The sequence below is a fragment of the Haliotis rubra genome, unplaced genomic scaffold (genome assembly GCF_003918875.1).
Source record: "Haliotis rubra isolate DU_JTF1 unplaced genomic scaffold, ASM391887v1 Scf752, whole genome shotgun sequence".
In the NCBI taxonomy this organism is placed as follows: domain Eukaryota; kingdom Metazoa; phylum Mollusca; class Gastropoda; order Lepetellida; family Haliotidae; genus Haliotis; species Haliotis rubra.
The window spans coordinates 93,845-108,007 of record NW_025767471.1 but is presented as its reverse complement, the minus strand read 5'-3'; the positions used below and the strand labels follow the sequence as shown (position 1 = coordinate 108,007).

Sequence of the window (14,163 nt, the reverse complement as noted above, 5' to 3'; positions counted from 1 at the left end):
ATACATGCAGAGAAATCAAAACTTGGACCAACTCAAGAGATAGAACTCCTTGGAATTATGCTCAATTCAGTGTGCATGACGGTAAAACTGTCTCCAGAGAAAGCACAAAGAGTAAAGCTGGAATGCCGTGGGTTGTCAGCTAAGCAATATGCTACAATTCAGGAAGTAGCTCATGTGATTGGGTTGCTAGTAAGCAGTGTTCCCGGTGTCCAATATGGACAGCTCCACTATGGAGAACTTGAACATGCAAAAACTGAAGCTCTGAAGAGAGTAGGTGGCAATTTTGATGCAACCATGATCAATACTCCATTCATGAGTGGCAACTTAGATTGGTGGGTACACAATGTCGAGGGTGCGGCTAAGCCAGTGTCTACTCCTGCTCCTCAGTGTACATTGTTCTCTGATGCATCGCTAGCTGGTTTGGGGGCCCATCTGGATAATCGGACAGCGAATGGGCGCTGGACAAGGGAGGAAAGTCAATGCCACATCATTGTGTAAGGACAAAAGCTATTGTCATGTAAAATTGCAATTAAACAATTCAACAGCTATTGCATATATAAAGTCAATGGGTGGCAGCAAATCTCATCACTGTAACAGAACTGTACAGAAACTTCGGCAGTGGTGTATAGATAGGAGCATTTGGGTTAGTGCTTGCCACATACCTGGCACTTGTAACATTCTAGCCGACAAAGAATCACGCATCTTTGATGATAGAACTGAGTGGCAGTTACTCTCTAGTGTGTTTGAGACTGTTGTAGAGTTGTGGGGTTCCCCCGAAATCGATCTGTTTGCGTCCAGACTGAATAAACAATTAGTACCATATGTATCCTGGAAACCAGACCCATCTGCTAAAGCTGTAGATGCATTTTCTATAACATGGAAAAACCTATATGTATATATGTTTCCTCCATTCAGTGTGATAACCCAGTGCCTCCAGAAGCTGAGGAAGGAGGAGGGGGAAGCAATCATGATCCTGCCAAACTGGTCAACACAGCCTTGGTACGACACAGCGCTGCGGATGCTAGTGGACCACCCTCGTATCCTGCCTCGCAGGATGGGTCTTCTAAGGTTGCCGCACAACAACGTATTGCACCCGCTGAGGAAAAAGCTGCGACTAATGGCATGCCAGCTTATCGGGAAGCCCTCGCAGTCCGAGGCATTCCGAAAGCATTGGGAAGGTCATCACACAATCATGGCGTGACTCAACTTAGCGACAGTACCGAGTCCACATCCACAAGTGGGAAACATTCTGTAGTGAAAGGAAGATTGATCCCCTTCAGGGAACTGTAACAGACTTACTTGGATTCTTACACATGCTGTATGAACAGGGACTTAGCTACAGTAGCTTAAACACAGCTAGGTCAGCAGTATCTGCTTTAGTTTCTCTTAGTTGTGGAATTAGTCTAGGTTCGGATCCTTTAGTGTGTAGATTCTTGAAAGGTGTTTTCCAACAGCGGCCTACAAGATCACCGTACAAGAATGTGTGGGATGTGAACACAGTGTTTACATATATTGACAAATTAGGCGCTAACTGTGAACTGGGTTTGAAAGACCTTACTCTCAAGTTGGCCACAGCCAATAGACTACAATCTCTGCAGACCCTGGACATTCTAAACATGAGAACGACGGATACTAAAATTGTGTTTGTGTTAAACAGACTTAAGCAGAGAACACCTGGTGGGCAAGCTCAATTTGTAGACATAGATAAATTTGAGATTGATAACAATCTCTGTGTTTATCGGACTCTTAGATTGTATTTAGACTTCACGGTGGACTTGAGGGGAGAGGAAACGCAAGTGCTTGTTAGTTTCCAAAAACCCCATAAGAAGGTCAGTACATCCACCATTGCAAGGTGGGTACAGCAAGTCCTGGCGGCGGCAGGGATTGATCCCTCTGTCTTCTGTGCCCACAGTACAAGAGCAGCAGCCTCTTCGGCAGCCAGTGTGGCACATGTTCCGCTCACGGACATTCTCAGGACAGCAGGCAGGGCATCGGCCAAGACTTTTGCCAAACATTACCGGCTCCCAGTTGCCTCTGGTGCTAGCAATATGTATGAGACAATCGTTATGGTTAATCAAGACACACCCACCGGGTTAGATTCTGATGAGATTAGTTAGTGCTCCTTATGTCAGGAAGACTACAACTTGTACCAGACGGGTTGAAACACGTGTTGGTTTGCTGTCCTACATTGCTTGTCATTTATAATCATTGTATTTGTAGTTGGAAATGAGTAACCAATGCCAATTAAATCAATATCATTGTTAATGAAGGGCTTGTTGTCTGTGACGTTTTTATGCCACCAGGTACCTTTCAAATCTCATGGGAACCGGAAGCACCGTGACGTAGCAGAATTTTACAATTAAACGAGACTTACCTGTAAGTTGAAGTTTGGTTGGGATTCTGCTACGTCACAGGATTGCTGGAGGTTAACATGCCCTCCTCACTCCCACCCTGTTTGATAACCCAGTGGGTTAGTTTCTAACTTACTGGTGTCAACAATCTACTTTAAATACTGATGCTCGATCGCACTGCACAATCTCATGTTAACCTCCAGCACTCCTGTGACGTAGCAGAATCCCAACCAAACTTCAACTTACAGGTAAGTCTCGTTTAATTGTAAAATTAAATGCAATAAAACCCTATACCGGTTACACCTACTTTGGTTTTCAGTCCAGATTTGAAGAGGTCATTATGCGGCGATGTCGCACTGGCCATACTAGATATACTCACGAATATTAATTGAAAGGTGAAGATCCTCCGTTTTGTATCCCTTGTGATGAGAGAATCACGGTCAAGCATGTCCAGCTTGACTGTATTTATTTTGCCATCACAAGAGATAAATATTTCAATGTCAAAACAATTAAGGATCTTTTCTATAATGTAAATCATCATTTAGTAATTGTTTTTATAAAAGAAATAAAAATTTTAGATTGGTTTTGAACAATGTGTTTTGTAAATAGATAAATGGGATTTTATAAATGGTAGTATAAATTAGCAACTGCGATGGTTAGTGCCTGTACCCTCAAAGGGGGTTAACGTATCGTAAAATGATTGTCGTCCTGAGAGGGTACGTAAGTCCCAAAACTTTCAAAGTTAAATTTAAGCTTACCGGATTTTTAAACGTAGTATTTTGTTCTTTTTACATTGGGTTAGACTTGTCCTACAATCGTCAGCGGGGTGGTATAAATCCAACTAGGGTCCATGCAGGTAGCAAAGGTACAGTAAGTCCTCATGGTCCCTAGTATGGTGATCTACCTTCAGTTGTTGGCGATCTATAGCCCGTGTTTTATATTGTACTGTCTTCTTCAATTAAAATGTTTTAGATTTATATTCTAGTTTAATATTCATATCTGTGATACTCTAGGATTTTTACTGTCCATCATCGACAGATTTTACTCTTTAAAATGTTTTCATTTATATTGTATAAATTGTTTTCGTCACGATAAGGCTGAGATATTGCCAATGTGACGTTAAATATTAACTCACTCACTCACTAATTATATATATGTATGTATGTGTGCGTGTGTGTGTGTGTTTGTGATAGTCTAGTTGGTTTCACTATCCTTTGTCGAAAGATATTTTAAAATGATTACCTTGTTTTCATCGCTATTTGACTGTAATATTGCCGATGCGATGTAAAATTTTAACTCACTCACCCTACCTGTAGCAGTAGCCACACATGTTGTATATCATGTGTGAGAAATATATAAAACCAGCAATAAATGAGAGAACAGTCTTCAGAAGAACAATGCCTTTGCTTTGCTATCAGGACACCTCAACACCGCCAAGCTACTGCATGTTTATGACAAATGGTGGAATATAGCATCGACAGTTGTGAAATGTAGGCCACAAATGTTGGAGAAGGACCACGAAAGTTGTGAAATGTAGGCAAAAAAGCTGGAAAAGGACATCTAAAGCTGTGAAATGTAGGCAGCAAATGCTGGAGCTGCTCTTGCAATTTCTTATAATCCTTGTCAACATCTCCTCCAGACCCTACCTGACCGAGGGCGCTGAAATTATTTATGTTTGTCCTGATGATGACTTCCGACTTCGTTCAAGGATTAGAAATAAATTGAGGTAAGCCAGAATGCAGTTACAATATGCTGGTAAAAATGTGTAAAAGTATCTGTAAAAACTCAGTTTTGACTGTGTGTTGTCTTTTTGAAATATCTATTTTGATACTTTTAACTTTTCATAAATAAGATTATATTTACTGGTGTTTATAAATATGTAAGTTGCAGAAGATAATGCGTTCTTTAGGTTGTCGTAAGAAATTTCCTATCTATCTATTTGACAGTTTTCGAGAATATTCATAAATTTATAAGAGAAACGTGTGAACGCTTTCATACACAATATGGCCCTGACAGTATCTCGTTTACACAGTGACATTAAAATTTCACAAAAACGACTACCAATGTTGATATCAGCGTAAATATCGGATCACAGCATATGCCAGGTGTATTTCTGTAGTTTCACTGCTATTTGCCGACGTATGTTTCATGGCTGTGAGATCTTGGTAAATGCCTTGCAAAAGTATTTTCTTGAAAGGCACAGTAATGTGGTCCTGGTCTTTTAGTTTAATGTGATGATTACATTAGGTATGTGAACGAGTGAGAGAGTTTAGCTTTACGCCACTTTTAGCAACATTGCAGCAATTTCACGTCGTTGGACATCAGAAATGGGCTTCACACATTGTGTCCATGTCCGGAATCGAACCTGGGTCTTCCATGTGACGAGCGAACGCTTTAACCACTAGGCTACCCCACCGCCCCAAAAAGATCAGAAGTTTCATGGGAATGTGTAGATAGTGGGGATGAGTCATAGTGATGTCGCGGGTTGTGGCCCGAGGCTTTATTTTAAAATATATGCTGATGGAAAAATGTAACTGTGCATTACATAAAATTGCATATAATAAAAGCTATTTGAACATTTCTAAAAATAATCCTAAATAAACAAACAGCAAGGCACTTTGCGTGAAATTTGATATCACGTATCACTTGCTTTGTGTATAATGAATTTACTCGCTTTTTTGCATGTGTTTAGACACCTGAACATCAGATATTGAAAATTGAAACACGGTAGCCTCTGAATGTTGTGAAATACTCGTTACTTTCAGCCTAAACTGCACATGCAACGGTTTACCGAAAATCAGCGTCTTCGCGCTGTGGGTATGCTAGAGACCGGAATGGCCCAAAATGAAGTTGGCAGACATTTTGGTGTCCATCGAAACACGATGTGTTCTCCATGGAGACGTTTTCAACATAATGGGAACACGAGATATTTACTTCGGAGCGGCAGTCCACACGTGACATCACGTCAGCAAGACAACCACATTCAGTTGACCCATCTATGGAATCGATTCCAGACTGCCAATTTGACTGCTCGGACCATTCCCGGTTTACGTCCAATCAGTTTCAGGACTATATGGAACCGACTAAGAAAGCACAACGTCCGGCCCCGACGGCCTGCAAAACAAATGTTCCACCAAACCAATGTCACTGACAGTCCTTCTTGCCTGGTATGGTGTAGACAGTATCTACAGTACAGGGGACAAGACTGGGATGGTGGTTTGTACACTGACGACAGCTCAGATGGCAGGGCAAGGGTTCACAGATGGCCAAGTGAACGATATGCTGACGCGTGCATTGTTCAACGTCGACAGTTAGATGCCGACGGCGTTGTGAAATGGACGTTTTCTAAATTATGACAAACGTTGGTTTAACATTCCCCAAGCTTTCTTCAATCGCTTAGTGTCGTCTATGCGTCGTCGTTGTCAAGGCTGAATAAAGGCCAGTGGTTGACACTCATGATACTAAATTTGTGAACTGGCTTTTGCTTAGCGTCAAGAGTTTGATATTACATTGTCAACAGTTAAACAGTGATTAAGGAAAACACCGCAAATTATGTTATTATCCCTTTGCATTAGAAAATGGCATAACGTCATACAATGCACAGTTACTATATTCCAGTAGTATATATGGCATCATTGTTAGATATGTTCAGACGAAAGACGTTTTCCTCGCTGAGTGGCGTCACAGAAAGTGACCATTTTATACAAATATTCAACATATTATGCAGATCCAAGAATATGTTGCATAAATATAGTATAGAATATAATGTTACAACGGCATATTTTAAAATAAATATACTGTTATGAGAGTGGGGTTTTTTGTAATTTGTAATATCACATTGATTAAGCGATAGTTATTATGGGTCACAATGTTTAAAGTTTTGAGTGTGGGTTTTGGTTCGCATCATTTATATTCAATAGCTATAGTATTTGTAGCGACACGCCTTTTTGATAGCGCTTCAGAGTTGCCTCCCTTGGCTGGCTCGTGTATTTTGATTAGTAGTCAGTGGAGGTTGTCGGAAACCTGCAGTAGCTGGGCAGTGTTGAGTTGTCCTGATCCCAAAGCAAAGGCATTGTTCACTGCTTTCTCATCTATCGCTGGTTTTAAATATTTTCATACAGCATGTGTGAGTGGTCAATACCAGTAGGGCAGGGCATGTTTAGCTTTGTTGCATACACCAGCTCTCATTATTAATCTCCAGTGATCCATACATATAATTTCTCTTTTATTTTGCCATTTTTGTATTTCACAATACAACTGTAGACAATTCCGATCCAAACTATGTACCGATATTTCATCAGCCTTCTAGCACATGTTGGACAAGCTCTGAGAAATCAGTGTCATATCCGCAGCACCGCCTACTCTCGGTTGTAAGGCTCACAAGGAAGGTCATATATGTTTGTGTGACAATGTGTATTTATGCCTGTTTGCATTTCTCATAACAATGATATTTATAATACAGTAGATTTGTTATGCGCCAAAGCTCCGGGCACTTGGTGTCTGCTGCAGTAGAGGTGCTATATTTTCACAGGTATATCAATCTTTATAGGACTTTTGGAAGAGATGATTCTTTATGCAGCTTTTAAAGATTGTCAATGATTAGGATTTCGTTATTCCCAAGGGAAGATCTTTCAATAGAGTTGGAGCCATGTAAGCAAATTATCTCTGTCCATACTTTTTGAGGCTAGTTTGGGGTACTTTAAGAAGTAACTGATCAGCAGATCGTAGTGTCCGAGAAGGTTCATATTTTTCAATCAATTCTGTGAGATAGGCGGGAGCTGTGTGATTGACACATATATATGTCAAGGTGAGAATCTTGTATTGGACTCGAGCTTGGCCAGTGTAGGGAAGTTAGCACTGGTGTTATATGTGCACACTTCCTCGTTCGGGTCACGATCCACGCTGCAGTGTTTTGGAACCGTTGGAGTATCGCAAACTGTTCCTGGGTTAGATTTCCCATCAAGCTATTTGCATAATCAAGTCTTGTCAATAAAAGTGTTCTTGCTAGCATATGTGCCATATCAGTAGAGCGAAGATCTCTAACGGAACCAATATTCCTTAGATGAAAATAGCAAGAGTGACAGAGTTTAGATATGTGATCATCCATTGATAGATTGTTGTCGAAAACCACACCAAGATGCCTGACACATTCCGAAACTGTAATCTCAACGTCTCCTACTCGAACAGTCTTCATTGTAAGAATTTCGCCCTCAGAGAACTAGGTGAAGCGATTCATAGGATCTCCACAAAACGCAGCAGAATCAAAAGCTGTGTCTTCTCCAGAGCATGTATTGTCCAAGTCACCACGTATTTTCTCTATTTTAGAGACAGAATAGGAGTTAAATTCATTTGCAAGATTTCAATCACAGGTGCGAGGAGGCAAAACAGTTTTCTTTTCTTTTCCCATAAGTGATAAAACAAATTGGTGTAAGGTCTCGGGATTGTTAGTACAATTCGCAATTTTGGATTGGCAATATTTGATTTTGATTTCCGAATTACCATGGTCACTTCATTTCTAACTCTTTTGTATATCTGTCTATGGACTTCCAATCTTGTTTTTCTCCACTCTCCAGGGTTGTTGTTCATGACATCATTTGAATAATGTCAGGTAGGTCATAATTGTCCCATCTTCAGACTCTGTCACATGTGTTTTCAGATTTAACTGGCACTGTGGATCAATTGAACTTAGCCCACGTTATGTTAATCTTATCACGGGTTCAGGTATTGTTACGTCTAATAATGTGCCCTGACAAAAAGGTTTAAGAGTCCCATTTGAGCCAGCAAAATAGAACACAGACAGGTCTAAATATTCAATTATATATTAAACAAACAATGAGCAAGCTACAATGAATGACAATACAGATTACTAGTACAATGCAATTGAGTGAAATATTGGGTCACAAATATAAAATATTAACTCACCATTTCTACGATAGACATCTTCGCCACTTGCACGACATATATCTTCCCTTTCAACTATGGGTAATCCCTGGGTATTAATGACAGCAATGTCCTTATGTCAGGGTTATACGCTCTGTTTAAGTGTTTGACAAGTTTGGCAATCCCTGTAACTAACAAGCCGATCTCCCATCAAGAATCGGTCTAATGTGACAATCCTCTGTCATTCCCAGTGAGTATTGTAATCCTCTTGTTCTGGACACGCTATCTACTTCTAGACTCTGAACTACATCAAGACGCTATTAAGCCATTACATGAACAGGGACATGATAACCCATCTCGACAACTCTGCAGAAACTATTTCGGCTAAGCATGGAATCACTTTATAGAGGAAACAATGAAGATCCAGGATAGCATTGGTCTTCGGACGAAAAACGTTTCTCATATAGAGCCGACTTACGGACTATTTGAATTAGTAGATTCATGCGAGCTCATCCCAGCTGCATAGATCAACTTTCATAAATTTAAGTCATTGCATTGTCTTTTCCAGACTCAGTTATTTTTATACAGCCGTAATGTAGTTGGAATGTTATTGTTTGGGGAATGTAACAAGAAAACAGTGAAAGTACATGTAGGATATACGTGGCAGGCAATAGACCCCGGAATGAAGATCATTTCACAGAAAGAATCAACAATTTGTTGATGTCCTCCACTAGTAAACTCTGGATAGGTGAAAAGGACAATACTCCTATTCGGATAGTATACCCGAATGGTCAGCAGAGAAGACAGACAGGTAGAAGTCACCTCCATCTGCAAACGATGAATTGGTACCGACTGAGAGCCAGTCAGTACCATTTGTACTCTTAAAACAAGAGAGTGTTGTGTTACAGGAACGGGACTTCTTTTGGTGCCAGGACAAGTACAGGATATTAAGTTGAAGATAAGTGACTCGTTACTTTCTCTCTCATACCAGTTCTGTACACTGTTAGCAGGGGTGCGGAATACTTTTCCTTTCATGATGGCATCCCAAGAAGCTGTTTTATCTCAAAGCGAAGACTAGATGAACTTGATCACTCTACTGAAACCAATCGCCAAACGTTGATTCATGGGCTCGTTGCCTAGTAACTAAAGCTTCGGATTTTTTTACCAATAAAACTGAACCCATTTGCCATATCCAAAGCTAGCGTTGGGATATGCGGTGAGGTTAAAAATGTCACCCGTCTCCGTAGTGGTTCACTTCTGGTGGAGTGCCCATTAACAGCAATCTCTTAATCTTTTGCCTGTTAAAACATTTGCCAATGTGGAAGTTGCTGTGTCCGTGCGCAGGACTCTACATTCTTCCCGTGGCATTATACGAGACAGGGCGGTGAAGCGTTTTACAATAAAAAAAGAGGGGGAAATGATAAAAAACTAACACTTATCTCTTGACTTTTGCCAGATCATCCCTTCCCCAGTCGATCAAGGCAGGTTACTTTAACATCGGGGTTGATGTGTAATATCCCCAATCCACTCCGGTGTTACAAGTGTCAGCATTTTGGTCATGGGACCTACTCATGCCGTAATTCTGCAGTTTGTCACCGTTGTGGGGACAAACATGATGGTGCAGATTGTCAGAATGATTTCAAATGTCCTAACTACCATGGCCCACACTCTGCTTCATCCAGGTCTTGCCCCGTGTATCAATGGGAATCACAAATTATGAAGATAAAATGTTAAAAGAATATTCCATACCTCGATGCGAAAAAACTGATCAATAATCAGCCTTCAACTCCTCAGAATATCACATATTCAGCTGCAGTAACATGCTCTGTAGCAATGTCCTCTACTGCATGCCAGACTGATTTGACATGGGTCAAGTCAGAAAAACCTGTTACATCAATCACTGTACTTACTCCACCTACTTCCCGAGTCACCCAGTTTACGTCTGGATCCCAGACAGAAGTTCAGCCCTCTAGAGATCCTTTCCTGACAGCAAGCCAGACTGCTCGAGACACCATAGGAACGCATAATCGACGCATCAGCCGTGACACTGTCATCCGACGTCTGCGTTCCAACAACTTTCGATGTCGCCGACCAGCACGTCGTCCTGTCCTCCAACCACGGCATCGACAAGCACAACTTCAGTGGGCACAGGGTCATCAAAACTGGCGTCAACGTGCAGACGTGTCATATTCTCTGATGAGAGTCGGTTTTGTGTGTCACATGCAGATGGAAGGGTCAGAGTTTGGCGACGTCAAGGAGATCGTTTTGCTGACAGAAATGTTTTGGAAAGGGATGCATGGGGTGGACCTAGTGTCATGATTTGGGCCGGAATTGGACTTAATGCGAGACGTGGACCAATGTGCTTCCAGAATGTGGGACAATGTCGAGGACATGGGGTCACAGCTCAGCGTTACATTGACCAAGTCATCAGACCCCATGTTGTTCCATTTTTCGCCCAACATCGTAACCACCTTTTCCAGCAGGATGAAGCTCGTCCACATGTTGCAAGAGTTACCATGGACTTTCTTCAACAACACAACATCAATGTCCTACCGTGGCGAACTCGCAGCCCTGACCTGAACCCCATCTAGCACTTGTGGGATAAGGCGCCTGAATGAAGTGCGACCAGTGCCTACAACTGCTGATGAACTTCGTACAGCTGTTCTGGATGTGTGCAGGAGGATCCCCAGGGCCTCTACGAATCGTCTGATCCACTCCATGTACAGGAGATATGTTGCAGTGATCAATGCTAATGGTGGCCACACCACGTATTGAATGACGTCATGGCAATTGACTAGAATTTGCGCAACTCTTTTGCTGTCACAAAATGTAATGACGTCATCTGTTTTTGTTGCCAATGAACTGTTCTTGCTCAAATTTCTGTATACCTTACGCTGTTGGTATTTGTATTCTATACTGTTAAAAAATAAGTACGTATATACTTTATTCTAGACTTGCGTTTCTTTTGCGTGTGAGTTTACATAACCGTATCCCGCTTAACAGCAGTCTTCAGCCTGTAGCTGTTCGACTGACCTTACACGTTGCACTGACTCTGGGCAGTTTATATGTCCCCCCATCTTCTGATATCCGACTGTCGGATCTGCAAAATCTGTATGATCAGCTCCCAAAGTCATGTCTCATCATGGGCGATCTTAACGGACCCAACCCGTTTTGGGGTAGTGTCCGTACTAATACTAAAGGTAAAATGCTAGAGGAATTCATTTCCGATAATAATTTATGTATTTTCAATGATGATTCATCCACTTATCTTCATCCAGCTACGGGAACATATTCTTCCCTGGATCTGTCACTCACCGACTCCAACTTGTATTATGAATTTGACTGGATGGTCCATGATGACATATGTGGGAGTGATCACGCCCCCACCATTCTCAAAACAATTTAACCCTGGTGATGATCAACTTTTGTCAAGAAACAACTTCGCCAGGGCTGATTGGTCATTATATGAGACTGTGTGTGTTGACCACTTAAAGCATGATCTTTTTAGGAACAGTGAAGATCCTAAACAGTCTTTTTCGGACATACTAATTGACATTGCTGACAAAACAATTCCTAAGTCCTCTGCAATTCAACATATTCGTAAACCATTGCTTAATAATGAATGTAAACAGGCCAGCAAATGTAGGAAGAAAGCCGAAAAATATTTTCGCCGACAAGTAAAGCAATAAATGCATAAATACATGATCAAAGTTCATTGGGTTCAACAAAAATGTTAGATCAACTGATAGCATAGAGAGAATATACTCCAGTAAAATTATTCCCATTTGATTAAAGATAACGTCAGAAATTAAATATTGAGAATAAGGGAAACCATTTGTCTGAAAATTTATCAGATTTATTGTTCCTTCTGGATATGAAATTTTCAACCGTATAAATGTCTTTCAAAAAATTTTAAAAGTTATTAACTTTTGGAATTATTTTCTTCAAAGTGCAAGTATATATATATTTTTTAGCAGATAAGATTATATGATTTAGTATTGGCTTATTACCCAAAATTCCAAACCAAACCAAGGTCTTTGTTATTTCAAATTTCTGTATATTTTGGATTATCCAGTTTTCAAGTTCCTTCCAGAAGGTTTGGGTTACAACACATTCCCAATATCCATGACATAAAGTTTCACTATCAACATTACAAAGGCTACATACTGCATTGTCAACCAGTTTCATTTTCATAAGTTCTTTTTTTGTATAAATAATTCTGTGCAAAACTTTAGATTGAAAGTCTAAAAGTTTTACATCTTTCACATTCCTTCTGCAAATATTAAAAATTATACGCCAATCAAAATCAATATCGTAAAATAAGTTTTCCCATTTTAGGCAAATATGAGGTTTAATATTGTCAGATAAGAGTTTATCATAAAATAATCTTGAACCTTTTTTCAAATCCATAAAATCTTTATGAAGAAAGTTATCATCCAGATCATTGTTATGTATATTTCTGTATTGTTTTATGGTCAATTTCCATGATTCAGGTATGATATAGAAAGCATATCGAAGATCCATATATGTACCTCTAATATCAAATTTGAGCTTCAGATCTTCAAGAGACATAAAACCATTTTCATTACAAAGGTCCTTAATTGTTAAAATTCCATTTTTAGCCCAATGCCTGATAAAGTGATTTGGGTTTTTGAAATTATTATTCAGCCATAAAGATTGTGCTAAAATTCCTTTAATGTTGTCTGCTTCTATGGTATTCTTATTACAGTATAATTTCCATGCCTATAAAACATCTTTCCAAAAAGGATTATCATTTTCAACAAAATTCTGAAAATTTGCTCCATATTTTAGTATATTATTTAATTGAAAATTGCATGGATTACTCACATTTGTTTTTCTCAAATAGAGTCTGAGTATGGATAATTTCATGGCATTAACAAAGGTTTTAATATCTATCATGCGTAAACCCCCTTCTGTATAATCTTTTTTCAAAGTGCTCCGTTTAATTTTATCATTTTTGTCATTCCAAATGAATCTGAAGAATAGTCTCTCAGGGGAAGTGATAAATTCATCAGGGGGATTAGGTAAAGAATTGAAAATGTGAACCAGTTTTGAAAGAGCCAATGTTTTAATTACAGTGATTTTGCCAATCAGTGTGAGATGTCTTTTTCTCCATGTTGCCAATAATCTATTAATTTCTGCAAGTCTTTTTCTTGTGTTGATTACCCATAAGTCATTCAAATCAGGTGTGAATTTAATACCCAAAACTTCAAATTCCTTTCTTTGCCATTCTATTTTCAAATCTTCACAAATCATAGCTCTGCTACCTGCATTTGAGCCTATCCAGATTGCTTTAGTCTTATCGATATTTATCGTTAACCCTGACATATTGTAAAAAGTATTAATGGTATCAATAGCAGCATACAAACTTTTATCTGAACCATCCAAAAATAATTCAGTATCATCAGCATATTGTCCTAATTTATATTCCTGAACATCAATTACAATACCATTTATATCATCATTTTGTCTTATCATACATCCAAGGATTTCAGCTACAAAAAGAAACAAATATGGCGATATTGCGTCACCTTGCCTGCAACCCCGCTCATTAGGGAAGAAATCAGAGAGATGTCCATTCTGAAATACACATGATGTTGTATCATAAGTTAATAAATTCATCCAGCGTATATTCTGTGGCCTAAAACCAATTTTTAGTAAAACAGAGTTGATAAAATCTTTAGAAACTGTGTCAAAAGCTTTTTCGAAGTCAATTAAAATCAGCAGACCAGGAATATCTCTAAGATCTATCTATAAGATCATATAATAACCTTGTATTTTCACTAAGAGTTCTACCCGGTATGAATCCAGTCTGGTTATTATGTATTAAAGAGTCTAAGGTGATTTTTAACCGGTTAGAGATACATGCACTAATTATGTTATACAAAGCATTTAATAAAGTACTTGGTCT

At 39.5% G+C, this 14,163-nt stretch overlaps 1 long non-coding RNA gene across 2 annotated transcripts; it reads right to left on the bottom strand.

Moving 5' to 3' along the window:
- Positions 1-1,973: 1,973 nt before the first annotated feature.
- Positions 1,974-13,858, bottom strand: LOC124260167. Of its 2 annotated transcripts, none has more exons than XR_006894012.1 (3): positions 13,844-13,858; positions 11,279-11,281; positions 1,974-2,183 (listed from the first exon to the last, which is right to left on the bottom strand). It is a non-coding gene; the product is annotated as an uncharacterized LOC124260167 (long non-coding RNA). The 2 variants fall into 2 exon arrangements; XR_006894013.1 differs by lacking the exon at positions 11,279-11,281 and adding an exon at positions 5,827-5,829 and having other exon boundaries at positions 13,844-13,854.
- Positions 13,859-14,163: the final 305 nt, after the last annotated feature.